Source organism: Triturus cristatus, chromosome 7, assembly GCF_964204655.1.
Source record: "Triturus cristatus chromosome 7, aTriCri1.1, whole genome shotgun sequence".
Lineage (NCBI taxonomy): Eukaryota > Metazoa > Chordata > Amphibia > Caudata > Salamandridae > Triturus > Triturus cristatus.
In genome coordinates this window covers 942,125,696-942,146,965 of record NC_140590.1, presented here as the reverse complement: position 1 = coordinate 942,146,965, position 21,270 = coordinate 942,125,696, and the positions used below count along the sequence as shown (strand labels likewise).

The 21,270-nt window shown below is 46.8% G+C and overlaps 1 protein-coding gene across 2 annotated transcripts in view; it reads right to left on the bottom strand.

The window, feature by feature from the left end:
- LOC146810887 (uncharacterized) overlaps window positions 1-21,270 on the bottom strand; it is an 898,367-nt gene that overhangs the window by 410,695 nt on the left and 466,402 nt on the right. The window lies entirely within an intron of this gene.

Here is a 21,270-nt window from a genome sequence, read left to right as displayed (position 1 = left end):
GGAGGGGCAGTTCCAACGCAACCACCCAACGGCACGATTGTACAATGCGAAGCTGGCTAAAATGTTAGCGCTGGACCTTCTTCCTTTTTCATTTGTGGAAGGGGTGGATTTCCTTGAATTTGTGTCTGCCATCTGCCCGAAATGGAAAGTTCCCAGCCGGTCCTATTTCGCAAGAATTGCTGTTCCGGCACTACATCATGATGTGCTGGAATTGGTTGGTCAAGGTTTGCAGCAGAGTGCTGTGCACAATATCCACCTGACAACAGACATGTGGAGCAGTTGCCAAGCCACAGATTACATGTGCATCACTGCACACTGGATCTCTTTTGTGGGGGTTAGAGATAAACTATCTGCACGAGGTGTTGTTGACACAGCTGCGATTTCTGAAGGTACTCGGAAACATGCAACTGTAGCCATGTTCGCCATAGAGAAATCTCATACGGCTGAAAACATTTTAGAAGAGTTTCACACCAAGGTTTTGGAATGGCTGCGGCCCAGAGGGCTTGGTATTGGTTTTGTTGCCACAGACAATGGCAGTAATGTACTTAAGGCCATGGAACTTGGTTCCTATTTCAGGGTTCCGTGTTTGGCACACTGCATAAACATTATAGTTCAAGACTTTCTGAAAAAAGAACCCATAGTCAGCAATTTACTGGCCATCTGCCGAAGAATATGCACTCATTTCAGCCATTCTTTTAAAGCTCTAAAGCAGCTGAGGATCATCCAACGTGAATTTAGGATGCCAGTCAAGGCACTCATCCAGGAGGTGGCAACACGTTGGAACTCAACGTATTACATGCTTGATCGTCTGTACAAACAGTACAGGTCACTCCATGAATATGTCTGGTACAGAAGCAGGGATGCTAGTGTTAAAGGCATGACCCTTGAGAGGGAGCAATGGACCCTAATTAAATGCCTGACTGAGATGCTGTCTCCTTTTGAGGTCTTCACACGTGAAGTCAGCAAGGAGGACTGTACAATGGGCCAAGCTATCCCATTGTTGCAAATGCTAGAGCATGAGCTGAATAATGTGTCTGAATCATACAAAGGTGTAGAGGACAGAAGGCAAGCCCATGACTTGGTGGAGAGCTTATCCAGGCGCTTAACTGAAAATGTAAGGATACAAAATAAAATTTTGTCACAAGAACATTACATTTGTGCCACAATTCTGGATCCACGTGCAAAATTAGGACTAGTGAAGACATTCCTTGCTTTTTCCGACAATGATGTTGCCCGCTACAAAAGTTGTATAGCTGAAGCAGCCATTAAGTTTGAAAACGAAGGGCTGCTAATTAAAAGCCTGCAACATCAACCCACAACAAGTACTGATACTGAAGCAGGCCATGCAGAATCAAGTGCAACTTCGTCAGCTGAGGGCAGTGCGGTTGGCTCAGAGTCACAATCACAACACTCACCATCACTATCGACTACAGAAACAATAACTGGATCATTAGGCCGAGTACAATCATTACAGGATTGGTATGTAAAGATGGGCCTTTGTAAGCACAGTGCTGATGCACAGAAAAAACAGCACAAAAGCTTACCAGCAGCAACCCTGAACATTGAGCGGATGGTCCAGACATGGCTTGGCAGTTCGGGCTGGACTGTTCCCATGAGGCACAGGGTCAAAACTGATTTGCATATGGCCATGTCTGAACTGGGGTGGCGTAGTGGGCAAAAGAACGATGGATTTAACCCAGATCTCTTGACTGGGGGAGAATGTCTGCATTGTCAGCATTCCGTCCATCATTTGTTTGTTGTAACGCTTTTCGCCCTAAGTGGGATGGGTATGCCCAGACGTGGGTCCCGTGCTCACTACGCCACTGGAGTCAAGCTATCCTGGCTGATGACGGCTGATAGCCAGAAACCGGTCCTAGGATGCTTGATTCCGGTCCAGGGAAGACATGGCTTGGCAGTTCGGGCTGGACTGTTCCCATGAGGCACAGGGTCAAAACTGATTTGCATATGGCCATGTCTGAACTGGGGTGGCGTAGTGGGCAAAATAACGATGGATTTAACCCAGATCTCTTGACTGGGGGAGAATGTCTGCATTGTCAGCATTCCGTCCATCATTTGTTTGTTGTAACGCTTTTCGCCCTAAGTGGGATGGGTATGCCCAGACATGGGTCCCGTGCTCACTACGCCACTGGAGTCAAGCTATCCTGGCTGATGACGGCTGATAGCCAGAAACCGGTCCTAGGATGCTTGATTCCGGTCCAGGGAAGACATGGCTTGGCAGTTCGGGCTGGACTGTTCCCATGAGGCACAGGGTCAAAACTGATTTGCATATGGCCATGTCTGAACTGGGGTGGCGTAGTGGGCAAAAGAACGATGGATTTAACCCAGATCTCTTGACTGGGGGAGAATGTCTGCATTGTCAGCATTCCGTCCATCATTTGTTTGTTGTAACGCTTTTCGCCCTAAGTGGGATGGGTATGCCCAGACGTGGGTCCCGTGCTCACTACGCCACTGGAGTCAAGCTATCCTGGCTGATGACGGCTGATAGCCAGAAACCGGTCCTAGGATGCTTGATTCCGGTCCAGGGAAGACATGGCTTGGCAGTTCGGGCTGGACTGTTCCCATGAGGCACAGGGTCAAAACTGATTTGCATATGGCCATGTCTGAACTGGGGTGGCGTAGTGGGCAAAAGAACGATGGATTTAACCCAGATCTCTTGACTGGGGGAGAATGTCTGCATTGTCAGCATTCCGTCCATCATTTGTTTGTTGTAACGCTTTTCGCCCTAAGTGGGATGGGTATGCCCAGACGTGGGTCCCGTGCTCACTACGCCACTGGAGTCAAGCTATCCTGGCTGATGACGGCTGATAGCCAGAAACCGGTCCTAGGATGCTTGATTCCGGTCCAGGGAAGACATGGCTTGGCAGTTCGGGCTGGACTGTTCCCATGAGGCACAGGGTCAAAACTGATTTGCATATGGCCATGTCTGAACTGGGGTGGCGTAGTGGGCAAAAGAACGATGGATTTAACCCAGATCTCTTGACTGGGGGAGAATGTCTGCATTGTCAGCATTCCGTCCATCATTTGTTTGTTGTAACGCTTTTCGCCCTAAGTGGGATGGGTATGCCCAGACGTGGGTCCCGTGCTCACTACGCCACTGGAGTCAAGCTATCCTGGCTGATGACGGCTGATAGCCAGAAACCGGTCCTAGGATGCTTGATTCCGGTCCAGGGAAGACATGGCTTGGCAGTTCGGGCTGGACTGTTCCCATGAGGCACAGGGTCAAAACTGATTTGCATATGGCCATGTCTGAACTGGGGTGGCGTAGTGGGCAAAAGAACGATGGATTTAACCCAGATCTCTTGACTGGGGGAGAATGTCTGCATTGTCAGCATTCCGTCCATCATTTGTTTGTTGTAACGCTATCTGGACGACCCAACAGAGGTGTACATTGATCAAAACCCATTGCAGTATTGGTATAGGAAAAGGTCTGAATGGCAACAGCTCAGCAGGCTGGCGATAAGCTATCTGGCTTGCCCTGTCGCAAGTGTCTCTTCCGAACGTGTTTTCAGTGCTGCTGGTTCCATTGTAACATTGAGAAGGACCAGTCTATCTCCAAAAAACGTGGAGAGGTTAACAATGATCAAAATGAATCAGCACTTCATACCACCGAATTACACAATACATGAATCAACAGAGGAAGATGAGGACAGCGGCTCAGGTGACGGAAGTATTGTGTCAGATGATTACCTACTACTGGAAGAACCCCCAGAGTTTGAGGACGAGCTATACTTCCCTGACAATTAGGCTCGCACTTACTGTCTTCCTCCCTTTATTCCCCCTTTGTTTATGTGTCTGTCGTTCCGGTTATAAACTTGTGAATCGCAACAAATCCATTATCACCGTCTTCTACTCTTCTAATTTAATATACAAGTTTCAGGTGTCTGCTATTTGACAGTACAGTCCTCCGAATCCAGCTCCTCCGCTCCATCATACTGAATCTCCTGCTCAATTCCATTTCCCTCATGAATGATGATTGGATGATGGTAACAACAAATTCAAACTTTCCTCGTCCTTCCAAAACAAGTGGACCATGAATCAGATGACTACTATAGCTATCCTCCTTTCAGAGCCGAGGGAGACTGGCCATTAACTCAAAATAAGATGGAACAGGTAATGATTGATGCCATGCATTGGACGCAGAGTCGCAGACTGAATGATTTAGATTTTGTTGTGTTTGTTGTGCATGAATTTATGTAATTGTGCACTGCCACTAATCAACTTCCTACAGAACACACTAATTTTCCCCTTCTTGCAAATAAGAAATTTGTACTTCTCCTGCAGCTTGGTGATACATTGCTTTTAATTCAATACAGAAAGGGGACTCACTCAATCTGCGCAATGCGTATGACTGTGACACAACAGCACCATCCATGATGATGATGGCGAAATAGACGGCCCGTTAACTTAAGATGAGAAGGAACAGGTAATGATTGATGCCATGCATTGGCTGCAGAGTCGCAGACTGAATGATGTAGATTTTGTTGTGTTTGTTGCGCATGAATTTATGTAATTGTGCACTGCCACTAATCAACTTTACAGAACACACTAAACTTAACTCAAGGTGAATTCAATTTTCCCCTTCTTGCAAATAAGAAATTTGTACTTCTCCTGCATCTTGGTGATACATTGCTTTTAATTCAATACAGGAAGGGGACTCACTCAATCTGCGCAATGCATATGACTGTGACACAACAGCACCGTCCATCATGATGATGGCGAAATAGATGGCCCGTTAACTTAAGATGAGAAGGAACAGGTAATGAATGATGACAATTAATGGCATGCATTGGACACCGGACTCTGAGCTATTGGTCTTTGTGTTTGCGTTGTTTGTTTGTTGTGCACAAAGTGATGTCAAAGTGTACTAGTAGTAATCTATCTTTCTGTACACAATAAAGAATGACTCAAGTCAGTAATATTTATATTTCTACTCTTGTTGTGTCATAAAATTTTTACTTATACTGCAGGCCGATCTTCACAGTCAGTCAGTAAAAGTATCAGAGATGATGATGAAGTCAGGAGGATGTTTCAGGAGTGGCATAAAACGGTAAAGCCTAAAGGTAAACACGTCAACAACAACCACAGCAAACCCAAATGTCTGTGTAGAAGTTGAATAGAGTGTAGCGGTGGGATGACTGCAGTGCATTGATTTTACTAACTTAAACTGTAAAATGCTATGTTTGGAATGGATAAAGTGCTTTGCGTTTGTCCAACTCTTTGAGAGAAAAAAAAAGGACTCTAAAGTGTTAACGTAGGATGTGCTAATGCTAAGCACTGTGGGCCTGCTCTCTCCTGTTACTGTTGAAGGTCAATGCTGGAAACAGACTAGAGTAGAGATGATGCATACATGCCACCTCGGAAAGTGTTCTTGTTGCACTACACCATCACTTGTGCATTTGTTTTAACTTTCTTTCTCAATATCCCCTTTGGTTTTCCATCTACAATTACAGGCCGGGCCTTGCCCTAAACTTTGTAAAACATTACAATGCATATTAATTACCTTACCAATCCATCACCTTTTTTTTCCAGCCGGGCAGTGGCGAGGCGACACACCCAAGATTGATGGACGAGAGGAGCAAGAGGAATGCCGAGATGCAAATCCAGTCCACATTTTTGACCAGGATAAGACAGTAACAGTATCCACTTTTATCTTCTTTTAAATAATTTGATTAATATCTTGTATACAATCTTTACAACAGTGTGTTCTTGGAGTTGTTATCATCATTAGGTTTGCTCTGTGTTTACGTTTCTTCCCTACCAATATTTAAAATTTCTATTTGCTATCTGTTAAAGTTTTAAGGCCGGAACAACAGAACAAGAACTAGAAGTGTATGTAATCCGGGTCTCTCATCATGCATGCATTGCCTTTTTCTCCCTTAACATATGGATATGGTAGTCTTCAATGATTGTCGTTTGTTTGTCTATGTATGCATACTATTTTTCTATGTCAAACCTTTCCCAAAAACCCCCTTCCCATCCATTCAACAAACCCTAACCCTCTTCCCCCGGGCTATGTGACTTATTGTCGAGGTGTAACTAAATTAAATTTACACCAATACTTAATCACACACTTGCTGGGGCGGATGTGGTGAAAGCAACACTACTTCAATTTCAAGGCAGAGCGATGATCTTCTTCTGCTTGGCCACCCATGAGTAGGATATTTCAGAGGTTATTTTTTTTAACAAAGGAACATATACCTCAGCATGAATTGCCGGCATTGATTGGATTTGTTTGTTGTCATTCCTCATATACAGCACTAACTGTTAGACTGTAGGCACAGTCAAGTGACTCGACACAACTATAGTTTGTAACTCTGTCTAGTAGGCTATCCTCCTAACCACCATTCCGTTTTTTTGTCAAATATTTGAGCATATTATTGTTGCTCGGTAAGTTCTGTACTGTACTTCATTCAACTACTCCTCTAACAGTCTCTCAAAGGCGATTGACTGTCTCCTTTTCTTTTTTTGGAAATGCTGCCGCCCTGCCAGTATCTACTACTACTACTATACTACCACCACCACCACCACCCCAATCATGGCATGTATGAAAAAGGAAACCATCTTCACCATGCAGCCAGTGCTGTGACACAGTTGGACATAAACATCAAGCACCGGTAAGAGACAAGTTTGGGGGAGGCAGAATTAATAATGGACATGTCAATGATTTTGTTTTCACACACCAGTACAAAGAATGCATAGACTAGAGGACAGACTGAAAGTACTAGAAGGACCAGTCAATGAGTGAGGTGTGTCTCTCATCTATCTTTTTGTGTCTTATACAGTCAGCTAATTATTGAAATCAAACACAGGCTATGGGCGGCCATGCACCAGCAAGGAAACAGTGTGATGTTAAACAGTTACCCCACCTACAAAACATTAACAACATTGCATGTAACATAGAAAAATATATTTAATTTACCCTAACAAAAATAAACTAAACCCACAAAAGCTGACCCACCCCCCTCCCTAACCCCAACCACTGTCCATAGTAGAAAAAAGTCTGTAACGCCCAAACGTGTTAAGAACAAGAATTAAAAAAGGGGCAGAACAGGATGACAGGGACTAACTGGTGGGGCGGGACTCGAGGAGGACACGCATCTGGCGCATCCCGCCCTCTAAACGGGCGACGCGGCGTCTAAGGGTGCGGCAGTTGCAGCCACAGTGGGGGGGGGGCACCGGAGATGGCACGGTGGCGGCGGGCAGCCGCCAGATGGTGGCGCAGTACCGCTGGAGGGTGGTGGCTGGGGCCCGGGCCAAGGGAGGAGGCTTCCACAATTGCAGCCGCAGTCTCCTCCTCCTCCTCGGCTAAGACCACCAGCCGCCCGTATTCTCGCTGGATTGCCTCCAGCTTCCGGCGCCGTGCCTTGGCGGCCAACTCCCTTCGATTTAGTTTAGGAGTAGCTGTGTATCAAAAAGAAGAAAACAAGACAATTGTAAAATATACTCTTAGAAAAACAGTAAGACAAGTTAATTATTTATTCACATAGTGGCATGGTAGAGTAGCACTATAAAGCACAGTAGTACATAACATTTTAAATCGCGCCCGTCCTTCTTCCTTCCACCCGTCTTTCACTTTTTAGTTGAACAGTGCACCAGGTGCTCCTCTCCATTAAACTTTCAAAGCTGAGTTGAAATCAGTTAGATGAGGCCATTGGTTACTCAATACTCCGGCTCCTATGCCAGTTAAAGGGAATTCTAGTCTTCTAGTCTACTCTTCAAACGTCCCCAACAACTCATACTTACTTACGACATCGGATAGCGGGCGGACTTTGTCCGTCCGCCATCCTCATGCTAAAAAGGGTGGGGGTCCCGTGGGGATAATTAATTAGGATGATGCGCCCGGCACAGTGGCGGGCGCATCCTGTTTTTTTTTTACATTCTGGTTGTCTTTGCTGAAAGCAATGCTAAAATGTTGTGCTGCTATTCCAAGCACAACATGACGGGCCCCGCACCGAGCCTGTCACGTTTTGCTTTGAAAGGCAGGGTGGTACCATAGCATAGGTAGGTACCCTCCATGGGGGCACCCAAGCATACTCTGCAATGTCTGCATGCCTTTCCATGGCGGACGACAATGCTGCCACGCAAAGGCATTCCAAAATGCAGATTATATGGCTGGCGGTGTGTTCAGAGAGACACCACCGGCATATTGAACCCTTTTCCGCCTGGTCGACATGTGGGGGGTTTGAATAATTTCTACAGGGATGGCGGAGGTTTGCCCCTGCGGTGTCAGCAGTGAATTCCAGCTGGCCCGGCGGGGGCAATACGCCCACCATCCTAATGGGGCCCTAAGTCATAACTGTACAGTATACATATACATACAGTACACCCTTGCAGTGAGTGTGCTGTCAAGTTCAACAATAGTTAAGGATTATGAATCTAACTTACCACCGCCTGCCACTGGTGCTGCCACTCCCCCGACCGCTCCATCGTCGGTATCGGCAGCAACTGCCGCATCCTCGCCCTCCGCGTCGCCTTGTTCGCTGGCCCCGGCACTGGTGGTCGGTAGTGCGCCTAGAAAACATTACACATTTATTAGGCGTCATATACACCTCCCCCCTATTGATCAGTTGCAAGGTTGAAAAATGAGTTAATACTAACATACATCACTAGTACAAATCAGGTAGTAGTAGAGTAGACACTAATAGTTATATATGATCATTGTAGCCTTTGCTTAATTAGCCCTAGCCATGCTACCATTTTACCTTTGTGACTTTTATTTTTGCACATGTGCCGTTACCTTTACCTTGCAGCTTCTTAAGACACCTTTGAGCCCACATGACCTGCTTCACACTGCTACTGTCTAGTCTACGCGCTGCGTACAAGCGGTCAACAAATATTAACAAGCCACTTTTTTAGGAAGTACTGGTGTACTACTGTTACTGTTAGTCCATATTGCTTATCCATAGATGCTACACTTTTTGGCACGGCTGAGAAATGCTTGCAAGTTGCAATATACTAACGCACACCATTTCTTTTTTTGCATTACAGTCGCAAGATTCGAACCAGAGCTTCTGAATGATGCAACAACTACCAGTACTAGGTTCTTCTAAGGTGAGGGGTCCCTTCACTCACATCTTCATTTATAAATTTATATAAACTAAATTGCTATGGGATGGTGGTGCTGCCTTCCACCACTGTTCAGTTTTCATGTTTTAATTCCCAACTGTATAAGTGTAACAATGTATATTGTTTTAATGTTATTGATTTTACGGTTGCTGCTGCTAAGAAAACAGTGTACAGACCTTCTCAAATTGAAATAAACATTTTGAACTTACATAGACTTGGTGGCATTTGGTGTGGACTAACTTACACGAGTGAGCAAATTAAAGTAAGGGTGTGCATGTGAATTGCTTCCACGACTGAGAGGTTGGGTGTGTTATGTTCTGGGTTGTCTACTTGTTGGGTATCTTGGGGGGAGCGTTCCGAGACCTAATAGTTATGACAAGACAGTACTATAGTCAAGCAGTGGAATTGTGGTGAGTACGGAATTTCTGATTGAGGTGTGCAAGGAAGGTCCAACCTACCATCACCAACATCCTATTTTCTGGTGCAAATGTATGTGCAAGATCCCTACACCAGTAGTATGTCCTATAGGGTATCATATCAAAATAGTAATAAATCTGGTAGGGCTGTTTTTGCTGTGAATTTTCAAAGCCTCAAGATCAATAAGAGTAAAAGTGGTACAAGACGACGACCCAACGGATTGGACTCAATGGCTCGAGCTACTGGTGAATATGAGTTTTATATTACAACCTTTCACAAAGAGTGGCACTGGCCAACTGGGCAAGACTAGCTACTACAGTACAGACAGACTGATAGTATGTAGTAGTAGTAGTACTCAGAGTCATCATAGCGGAGGCAGGGATAAGATTTTTGAAACCGTACAGATCGAAGGATAATTGGTGGTAAAAAAATAGCATTTGGAAACAAACAATAGTTCGGGAAAAATATGGGGCAGTAAAAGTTATGGAATAAGAAATATTATTAAAAACAAGAAGACTTACTGGGGCCAGCAGAGGAGCCCTCAGCAGTGTCCTCCTGGTGGTGTTCTTCCTGTCCCGCCGACTGCCCAGTCCCTGTCGGTCTGCCCCTGGGTGCTGATGAACAGGAAAGATATAAAAGAGAGACAAACATTGATGGATGGTGTCAAACAAATACAATATTTTTCAACAACGGTCAAAAAACACTTATGTAAACAACAATTGCAATAACTACATTGACCGATCTCATCTGGTCAACATGTAATATCGGGGGATTCGCAGTTCGACTACTTAAGTTACTATTTATCAACAGTAATCCAGTCTTCCATTCTGATTCCAGAAAACTAAGTACAACGTACCACCCAACCTAGCCCACCTATTCCAGGCATGCCAATTGTACATTAAGTATGCATTTCCACTGTATTCCTCAACAATGCGTATGGTCAAATCATGGAGGACACATGAACATGACTACATTTTTGTATACACCAAATTATGGTTTGATTGATGCTGATCTGCTACTGCTAAGTAACTGCTAAGCCTACCACCACTCATTGAACAAACTAGAAAAGGTTCTAAAGACTGCCGTGCTAGCAGCATGTAACTGAGTGAGGGGGCATCACGCATACCACTAACAAATTAGAAGCTCATACAAAGTAGTGCACCTAAACATCAATCCGCCCCTATCTATTAGTGACGGGACAAAGTAAGGAGTGGACTAGAGTCACTGTAGCATTACGTAACTTAATTTCTCTAAAATAAACTCGTAAAGAATCACGCTAAGCAAGCGCAAACGCAAAGCTGCAAACAAGTAAGATTAGTAGTAGCACAGAAGAGCACCATAATCACAGAAGACTTTTAAACGTTATTAACCTGGAATGTATTGTAAGCAGCAACATTCTAGCTGGTTGGAAGGAAAAAAAATATTCGCAATATATAACACAGAGCAGAAGAACAGACAAAAAGTTGTAATAATTAAATATGTACTCACCAAGCCCCGGGACCTCCACTCCTAGCAGGTCCAGCAGGTCCTGCTCACGGTCCAGGATGTCGGACCACCGGTGCGTCAGCTGTGCCTGGGTGCGCCGGACCCCAGAGATGCGCGACACTGCCTGGCGCACCTTCCCCCACCGCTGCCGACGCTCCCGGAGTCCGTACCCGGACCCAGGCCTGCCACCTGCTGCCAGGGTTGAAGGGAGGTGGCGCTGCACAAAGAAAATTAGTGCAGCCAACTCCACCTCCCCAAATAAGGCCCGTGCCTGCACCCCTTGTGGGTGCCGCCTTCCGCGAGGAAGGCAGTCGCGGCTCTGGCTGCGCCGGCGAACAGCCCTACCCTTGGACATGGTTCTGGGGACGGGGCGGGAAAGAAAAGGTAAAATAAATAAAGGAGTAAAGGAAATAAATAGCAGGCAATAGAAAGAGAAAAAGTAGCTAAAAAACAAAAAAGAAGTAGACAAAAAACAAAAATATAGAAGCAGGAAAATAGTTAGAGAAATAATAAGTACTAAAGATAAAAAAAAAGTGGCTATAAACAAAGGATTGAAAAGATTTTGGGAGGATTGAAAATCAGGCCCCAGAACCATGCAATAGAGTGAAAAACAAGATGGCCGCGCCCATTGCGACCACGTGCGCAAGTTCGCGCGATATTTTCTCCCCGAGCAAGCAAAGAGCAACGCGATCAAGTAAAAGCGGTCGCGAACAGGAAATATCGACCGCGAACGGGCGCGTACATGCATTGCGCGACCGGGAACAGGAAGTAAGCATCGCGAGAGGGCAGGACAAGTGAAAACAAGATGGCCGCGCCCGTGAGCAACCGCATGGGTAAGTTGGCGACCCGCGATCACGCAAAAAATACCGCGAACAGGCGGGAAAAAAACTTCCGCGTCTTCGCGATATTTTCGGCGTGCTTGCGGAGATTTTCAGCATTTTCGCGATAATTTGCGAAAGTTAATTTCGCAAATTCCGCCCACCCCTAATGTGCATACACTCAAAATGCATTCACACAATGGACTTTTCCACACATATTCAGAAAATGCAGTAAGTATGTGTGGAAGTGACCTGGGTTGACACAATGATCCCATAGGACTGTGCCCAAGCATAGGAGGGTTATCTGTGAAGTGGTCACTCACAGTAGAAATGTACCTCACAAACAATGCATTTGGTGCAAAATAAGCTTAGCCCATCATAGGAGTGTGTGTAGTCAGGTTCCATGTCCATTCTGACATGTGGTTCATATCATCCAGACAGATCCTTCAGAATGACATGAACATTTGCCTTACTGTCTGACATGCTGAGTGAACATTTTAGTATACCAGAGCCACATCCAGGCCGAGCCGGACGCATAGATTGGGTGCTCAATACAATGCTGTTCGACGCGGGTGAGAATAGCATGGATGCGTGAGCCCCATCCAGGCCGAGCCGGAAGCACACATTGGGTGTTCAATACAATGCTGTTCGACGCGGGTGAGTATAGCATGGATGCGTGAGCCACATCCAGGCCGAGCTGGACGCATAGATTGGGTGTTCAATACAATGCTGTTCGACGCGGGTGAATATAGCATGGACGAGTGAGCCGCATCCAGGCCTAGACGGACGAATAGATTGGGTGTTCAATACAATGCTATTCGACGCAGGTGAGTATAGCATGGACGCGTGAGACACATCCAGGCCGAGCCGGACGCATACATTGGCTGTTGGTCATCATGCAGACAGATACGCATTGAGCATTTATACAAATCGCGTGTGGACAAATTCAGCTGACTTTTTCCAGAAATGTATCAAAGTCTATGTTGTGATGAAGAGCAGATTTTGAATGTCGCGGTAGGCGTGTCCGATGCGTGCAATGTGATGGATTGGACTAATTCATACAATGCGAACAACTCAGACCTATTGCTTTGGAGGCATGGAACAGAGTCCGCCTCTGCTGCACAGATATAAGTCAGTATGTTTACAAGATTATCCACTTGCCTGCGCTACATACTACTTGACTGCACTTCTACATCGGTCTGCTGCTGTCTCTGCATCCTCTTGGAGTCACCATGGCACGTATTGTGGAGAAGGCCCCTGCATTTAATGAAGAGGAGAACCAGGCCCTGCTGGACAGCCTCCTCCCACAGTACAGCAAGCTGTATGGCAAACCAGGGGAGCAGGTGAGTGTTGATTACACGGCATGTAAAAAATAACATGTCTAAAAACTGGCCATCGAGCTCTGTGATCCCAAGGGCATGCATGCAGACATATTTGGAGTAAGTCTTACAGTGTGTAGATATATATGCACAGGAAAGGTAAAGTGATGTAGAAGTGTGTGTGGTGGGTCAGACTTCCCTGCCCTGTTCTCATGTTTCTCAGGGAGGTATTCACACAGGACAACTGCCCATGATGATACTTGTCTTCCCTTTAGACAGGAAAAGACTGTCTGACCATGACTCATATGTCCATGTGTGTGATGCTTAAGATGTGGCAGATGGAGTAATGGTGTGTCACCATGTCATCCTTCCAGGTCAACACCCATCAGAAGGCAGAGATTTGGTTGACCATCACCCAGGCCGTGAGATCAGTGGGGGTCTACCATCACTGCCACTTCCAGTAGAGGTTGCAGGACCTCCGTCGCTGGACCCGGAAGATCGCAAGGGTCCAGCTGAAGCTGTCACCGCCTCGCCAGAGGGGTGGATGACGGACACTGACCCCCCACATGCTGAGGATTCTGGCGGTGGTCTTCCCTGACCTTGATGGGAAGTTGAAGGCCAGACAGCAGCAAGGAGGGGGTGAGTATATGCAATGTCTTTATACTATGTTGTAATGCTTGTTTCCCTCCCTCAGCCTGCTCACCCTCTCATGGGTCGTATGTTTGCTGAGGCAACACTTCATGGGCAATTTGTGAGTAGACCCCATTGTCATATGACGGCCAGCTGGTCCCTCCCTGTCTGTGACATGTGTCACTTAGGATCTGTGTATGTGGAGTAGTCCAAGGTTATTGTGATCAGTACCATTTCCAACAGGTGTATATGGTTTACCATCATGAGTACTGTAATTGTCTGACATGTGTCCGCACATTTACTGTAATATGATCTGTGCTCTTTGTGTAACATACATATAGATTTGAAGAGGCAGATCTAGAGAAACACTGGTGTTTGTGAAATATGCTACACACCCGTGCAGCAGGTGAGACCAATGTTGAAGCCTCGGACAAATTAAATGGATAAGTGTTCAAAACGGTGTAGTCACCTGCATGGTGCTCCGTGTAATCTCACATTTCACATGCCCAAGGACCGGTATGCCAACTGAGCCCAACTGAGACACTGTCACATCAGTGTTTTCTGTGTCAGGCAACATTTTCTACATTGCAAAGTCGATTCTCATGTGTCTGACTCTGTGACAGTGTGAACAGGCCAGACTTTGTACAAAAACACAGGTAGTAAATACATGTAATCTGGTCAGACAGCTAATTCATATAATCTGGCTAAAATACACAGGACAGAACATGTGTGTCTCATCCCTTGACTCCGCGTAATGTTGGCTTTGACATTTATGCTCATGCAGCATCACTTCATTCCTGATTACTATGAAATAGGTCATGTAGACAGATGTGTTAATTCATGTAGTCCAATGCCAAAGTAGCCCAACGTGACCTTGTCAGAGTATTTGACTTGGGAGTGGCACAAAGGGAAATGTAAACTGGAGCACTACAGATGTGGCATGGAAGGGGATTTCATGTTTGTGACACAGGGCTGACTTAAACCTTGTGATTCACTGGCCCTGTAACAATTGTCAGTACAGACTGTTTATGCAGACATGTGAGTGGCACGGTATGCCACATTGAAAGATTGTGATGATGCACTATTTGAACTTGTCTGTTGTCCTGCATGCAGATCATTATAGAATGTGCCCACCTTGATGTCTGGTGATGGTAGTATATTCAATATGACAACTTTAATATCAGTCCATCCCATTTGCTGTGTCACTTCCAGTCTCCCCTGAATGAGAACAGACATGTCTGTAATGACACTCATGTGCATTACAGATCAGACGACAGGCAACAAAGTGCGTTTTGGGTCATGTATTTCGTGGTCCATGATACACATCAGACAAATGGTTCCATTGCCAGTATGTGTTTGTGAACAAAGGTTTACTGGAAGACTGAAAAGTGCCATGTTCACATATGTGCAAAGAATAAGAAAGGTGCAATGACTTTATGCAAGGGATTGCTCGCTGATGTGTTTTGATTGAACTCATGTGTCAAGTCTATGCAGTTGACTGATATGAATCTCTTCATCATCCTTGTTCAGAGCATCACCTATGGCATCACCTATGGCAAGTGGAGGAGACAATTCCACAGTCCTTGAGGAAGCGGGTAGCCAGACTGGATCCACTGTGGAGGAGGAGGAGGAGGAGGGACCCAGTGGCACGGAGGGTGAGGGGAGCCACGCCGAAAGCATGTCGGACACAACAACATCTGCCAACGAACTGTCAAGATCCGGTGACGACTCCCTTGTGGTGTTGGATGAGGCCATGTCAGGTCCCACTACATCTGCATCCATCCCCACCACCACCACCACCTCCAACTTCCCAGCTGGTCACAGCTCAAAGGTCCATGGACTCACTTGTGTCTCCTCCATGCCAGGCACCGCTGCCCCTGTATCTGTCCTCCCTGCTGCCCTGAGTGTGGAGTCCGTGGATCTGCTCAGACAGATCCATGTGAGGCAGACATCCATTCTGAGTGTCCTCCATGCACACAATTGGTGTCATTCATGGAGGGCATTTAATCAGATATGTCAGCCCTACAACAGGGAAATCAATCCATTGCCTCCTCACTGACAGCAGCAGTGTCCTTCCTCCAGCAGTCCCTCACACCTACCTCCCCTGCCCCATCCACAGTCACCACTACCTTAACTGTCCAAAGCACAATCACACAGGCACATGCACACACCTCAACAGACACAAGCAGCAAACCACTCGTCATTCCTCACCTATCTCTCCCTCCAAGACCCCTTCCAATGACTCTCCTGCAACACGCTCTTCCCAGTGGCTCTATCTCTGTGACCTTGGCCTCGGCCCCAAAGATACAACAGTCACAGCTAGCAAGGGGAGGAGGAAATCTCCAGTCACAGAGAGGAGCCCCACCCCTGCACACACACCCTCCCCAAGGCCCCCACCTGTAAATCACCCAGGTCCCCAAAATCTGTACCAGCACAACCATCCCACACTTCACCCCCCCATCCACTTCCTCCCAGTCCCAGGCCCAACATACCAAGGATCAGACCTCACACCCCATCACAGTTTCCCACACACCCATTATAAAACCCCCAAGAAGCTCAGGCCTTCCCCCACTCACACAAGCACTTCACCTCCAACAGCATCTGATCCTGACACTGCAGTGGAGCCCCCACCCCCTCAACCCAAACAGGCCACTTTAGTTGAGCCCCCACCCCCTCAACACGAAGAGCTCACTTCAGTGAAGCCCCCACCCCCTCAACCCGAACAGGCCACTGCAGTGGAGCCCTCACCCCCTCAACCCAAACAGGCCACTTCAGTGGAGACCCCACCCCCTCAACACGAAGAGCCCACTTCAGTGGAGCCCACACCCCCTTCAACCCGAACAGGCCACTGCAGTGTTGAGCAACTCCACCCCAGTTCCCATCCCTCCCTAAACCCTAAAAAGTCACCCCTAGTCATGTCCCTGCGGTGCCTGGCATGCCCTTACAGATGCCCCTCCAAGGGGAGGTGTCCCCTACTTGTAGCAGTGCAGGCAAGCGAGGGGGAGAGTTCAAAATATCCCCCCCCCCCCGAAGGGCTTTTTTAAATGGACTGTTATTGTTGCTCTAAATTTTGATACAAAGGCTAAATAAAGCATTTTTTATTGTTTTTGGTCATTGCATTTTGTGTTCCTAAGTCTGTGAATTAGTATGATTAGATTACTGTTGAAATGTTTCTTTGTGAAAATACTGATTGGGCAATGTGATGAACTGCATGTGGTCCATGGTATATGTGTCCTATTAACGTATTTATCAGAGTCAGCATTGACTGCTATTGCAGATTGTCAAGATCCGCAATGTTTTATACATGGATTGTGACATGCTTTTAAGACACTCCTATCTTTGACTTACACTTTTGCACATATGTCGTGCTGACATTTGTACACATTGTACCATTTTTTTAAGGTACAACCATCTACGATTGACATGCAGGATAGCGCTTTGCTAATTAACAATTCATCTGTCTCATCAGTACAACTTGGTTAACATGAAGTTTGACTACATGTAGATGACTCTGGAGACACACATGTACAGAGGCTGATGCAAACAAAGTGCTTGGTGTGTTGTAATATCTGGATCCACGACCGTGTGTAATTCTGACATGGTGGACCCCTGCCATGGCAGAGCAGGACACTGCTGAGCTTCCACAGTTGGGAAATCATCTCATGGCACTGTGCTTTCTCTGTGACATATCCTGGGCGCATGGTGTGTGTCATGTTAGCATTTGTCCCTGTGTTCAAGTTCCATTTCTGACCAAGACTGTAGTCCCTGCAGATGTTCATGTTTGAGAAGCTTGCTGTGTGCTGAGTAGGACAGTTATTTCTGGGCCTATTTGACTTAGAGTGTCCAAGATGTGTGTGCCTCAGTACAATGTGCTCATTATGGGGTCATGCCTGGTTGGTTTAAGATGTGGGCCTGCACTGTGTGCAAACTCACATTTGACACATTTAGTATTCCCAGAGTCACTTGTGTGCTAGCAACTTCAGTGTGTTGTTGATCTGTCATCTATTTTTGGGAATTTGGTTGGCTTTGTGCATCTTGTAGTTCTACTAGCTTTGTGTGGCATGGGGTGTACGTTTGTTAGATATCATTTTCTGTACTGGCCCTGGGACTCATACATCTTCAGTCTGCACATTAGTTGTTATTTTATTGTTGAATTGCCATAGCTGCCACAGTGTGGAACTGGATCTCAGCAATTAGGTAGTTTCAGATGTGCTCATTTGTATTTGTGTCTGGCTGATGTAAATGAAGGAGTGTGTTAATGCTTTTTGATGGTCACTTCTTACATTGTCCAATTGAACATTTGCAGCAGTGTTAGCCCCCAATGGTAATGGTTGTCTGCACATGGCTGAGGATATTTTTACACACACAACAATGTTAGCCTCAACAGTTCTGTGGTTGTTTGGCACACAACCAGTTATTTGTACCAACATCACTTTTGTGTTTGGGTACAAAGACACTCATAATTGATTGGACATGCTAGGGGTGTGAGACCTACATTCACCTTGGTGTCACTACAGTGATGGTGGTGTTAGGCCCCATAACACCAATGTGCTTGATAATGCTGGGGGATTGAACCCCACACTCACCTCTTTGTGACTACAGTGAGGAGGGTTATACCCCATTCCACCTATGTGCTTGATGATGCTGGGGAATTGAACCCCACACTCACCTCTTTGTGACTACAGTGAGGGGGATTATACCCCATTCCACTTATGTGCTTGGCGATGCTGGGCGATTGAACCCCACACTCACCTCTTTGTGACTACAGTGAGGGGGGTTATACCCCATTCCACTTATGTGCTTGATGATGCTGGGCGATTGAACTCCACACTCACCTCTTTGTCACTACAGTGATGGGTGTTTGTCAAATATTGATCTTCATGTCTAAATTGTGGTGCCAGTTTACACACATTAACACCATTTTGGCAGGTCCGCAGTGGTGGAGTGTTCTCCCTCCACCCCTTATGGGGTGGAGAATGCTGGAAGTGATGGGCATCCACCTCCCTATGGGGTGGAGAATGCTGGTAGTGCTAGGGATCCACCCCCCTAGGTTAGGATATGCTGGGAATGATAGGCATCCACCCCCATTTGGTTAGGATTGCTGTGAGTGATAGACATCCACCCCCCTATGGGGAGGATAATGCTGGTAGTGTTAGGCATCCACCCCCCTATGGTTAGGATATGCTGGGAGTGATAGGCATCCACCCCCCTATGGGGTGGAGAATGCTGGTAATGTTAGGCATCCACCCTCTTATGGTTGGGATATGCTGGGAGTGATAGGCATCCAGACTCTTATGGTTGGGATATGCTGGGAGTGATAGGCATCCATCCCCCTATAGGGTGGAGAATGCGGGTAGTGTTAGGCATCAACACCCCTATGCTTGGGATATGTTGGGAGTGATAGGCATCCACCCCCCTATGGTTGAGATATGCAGGGAGTGATAGGCATCCACCCCCCCATGGGGTGAAGAATGCCGGTAGTGTTAAGCATCCACCCCCTATGGTTAGGATATGCTGGGAGTGATAGGCATCCACCCCGCTATGGGGTGGAGAATGCTGGTAGTTTTAGGCATCCACCCTCATTAGTTAGGCAGTAGCGGCGCATCCATTGGGTGTGTTGGGGCATTGCCCCCCACCCGCGCCCGCTGCTCCCTCTGCATCTCTGAACTTAAGTAAAGTGACTCAAGTTTACTTAAGTTCAAAGACGCCGAGGGAGAACTGACAATCATGTCAGTCAGCATGACGTCGGACCGCCCACCCCCTTCAGAGTCTGAAGGGGGTGGGCAATCCGGCACAAGTGCGCATGACTGGTGACGATCGGCGAATATTTCCGCCGTGCCCAGTCATGCGCACTAGTGTCTGCTCTGGCTGGCGCATGCCTATTAGGAGAGAGAGGGTTGAGCAAAGGCTAAAACCTCGGTCACCTAATGGGCAGGCGGACGGCTAGTAACCCTGCTCTAAGCCAATCCTGGTGCTGCTGTATTGGCTGAGAGGGGTTGCCACCCCAGTGCCGTTCGTGAAGGCGCCAAGGGGAGCAGAGGTGGCGCGGACCGGCTGTCAGGTAAGTTTTATTTTTTATTTTAATTGCCCGGCCCCCCCCCGCGCGACAACCCCCCCACCAAAATGGTGTCTGTCACTGTTCTGCTCTGCGGTGACTGGGTTTTCGGAAAGGAAAGTTTAGCTTCCCAGTAACAGTGTGAAGGTCTGTGGTCTGCTTACACATACATAAACACTTGCACACACATAAGTGGGAGGTTTTGCCAATCACATGGGAACAAAGGAAATGACGCACTAGATGGAGAGTTTGATCTATGCCCGGAGGTGCTTTGGGGGCTGGTGACATTAAACAAAGGGTAAACAATGGGCGAGCCCATGCATTGCAAATGGGTCACTCGAATAGGTAAAGCTGGGAGGGCACATTGTCCTCCACCACAGTCAATTCTAATCTGCTACTCACTCTCGTCAACAAAGGCAGGCGACTGGGAGAGAAGTGAGATTAAGGGCGCTTGGCATTTACTTGGGGCAGACACATTAATTGCAGAATTCTCTCACGCACGTGCAACCGCCTGTTTACCCGCATCAGCTGAGCCCTGCCGTTCCGCCTAGTTTATGTGCACATTTTGCAGCTGTTTTTAGAGGCAAGTGCATGACAAAGAATGGGATTTTAATACAAAATATGTGAAAATCAATTCAAATCAACAGTCAACCACTTAGTATCGCCGACCCCCGGGTATAATGGTAGCGCGAGGGTAGCAGGGTGGTGTGTGCGGGGGTACGTGTCTCATTTGTTCACCGGGTTGTGCAAACTCGTCCAAAAGTGTATGGGGTCAATATCGCGTTGCTTGAATTAGGAAGGCAAACAAGACAAATAAAACAGTTATACGGCGATTCTCTAGCAGAGATTACTCATTAAACCCAGTTGGTCTAAGGGAGTGTCTAAGTTGTATTTATATAGCACTTACTAATCCTGACGAGCCGTCAAAGCGCTTTACAGCACGTAGCATGCTACCCAGGAACCCAAATTTAGCGGTCAGTCTAACCACTAAGGGGCACTTTAATGGTAGCCCCAGGCTTTGAAAAATATGTGGAAATTGCTGGTTTTTCAGGGCTTTCGTTGAAATGCTGCCCCTACCCCTAAGGTATGAATCAATGTAGTGTCGACCACAGCTGGAGGCAAACCTTGACTCGGTTAAGAGCCCCCCTTGCAGGCTGCTCTCTCTTTAAGAGAAGAGTTGACCCTTTTCAGAAGGGAGCTGTTCCCTGCTGCAGCCAGGCGTGTTATCGGGTGCACTCCGAGCACACAAGTTAGGTGACGACAGAAGCATTCCTGCTCGGCTGTTCACGGACAAGTAATTCTAGGAGTTTGTGTTTGGTATGCTGGTTACTGTGGAGCCGTGTCTTTCTCAAAACAAGCTTATTTGCTGCAGGAATATCTTCAAATGGCTGGCATTAGGTTTGAGTTTCTTTGGATATCTGTGACTGGACGTTGTTTTATTGCACCGCCACTGCAGAGC